Here is a 488-nt window from a genome sequence, read left to right as displayed (position 1 = left end):
TGGTACCTTTGAGTAAATTAGAAAAAGCTGCCCTTCTCAGACCCCACCACCTTTCTCAGCCTTGTGCAGGACACAGCCTGGACAAGTGTCCCAGGCGACCCTGACTCGTTTCTCCACCCGAACTCTTAGAGCAAAAACTCTTGCATTAGCTGCAAGCCAGCCGTACACCCCAGGTGTACCCGTCTTGTCGGGCTACAAACAAAGCCCCTCTGGATCTCGGTTTGAGCTCAGCTGGTCCGCCCCCAGAGTCTTGGAGAGGCTGCTTTACAAGGAACTGCTCTACAAATGGGAGTTGATTCAGGCAGGCCAGGGCTCTTGTTGGCTTGTTCCTTCCTTCCTTCCTTCCTCCCTCCCTCCCTCCTTCCTTCCTCCTTCCTTCCTTCTTCCTCCCTCCCTCCCTCCCTCCCTCCCTCCCTCCTTCCTCCCTCCCTTCCTCCTTCCTTCCTTCTTCCTCCCTCCCTCCCTCCTTCCTCCTTCCTCCCTCCCTC

The sequence above is a fragment of the Leptonychotes weddellii genome, chromosome 14 (assembly GCF_054177405.1).
Source record: "Leptonychotes weddellii isolate Sample4059 chromosome 14, ASM5417740v2, whole genome shotgun sequence".
NCBI classification, from domain to species: domain Eukaryota; kingdom Metazoa; phylum Chordata; class Mammalia; order Carnivora; family Phocidae; genus Leptonychotes; species Leptonychotes weddellii.
This window is presented reverse-complemented; position numbering follows the sequence as displayed.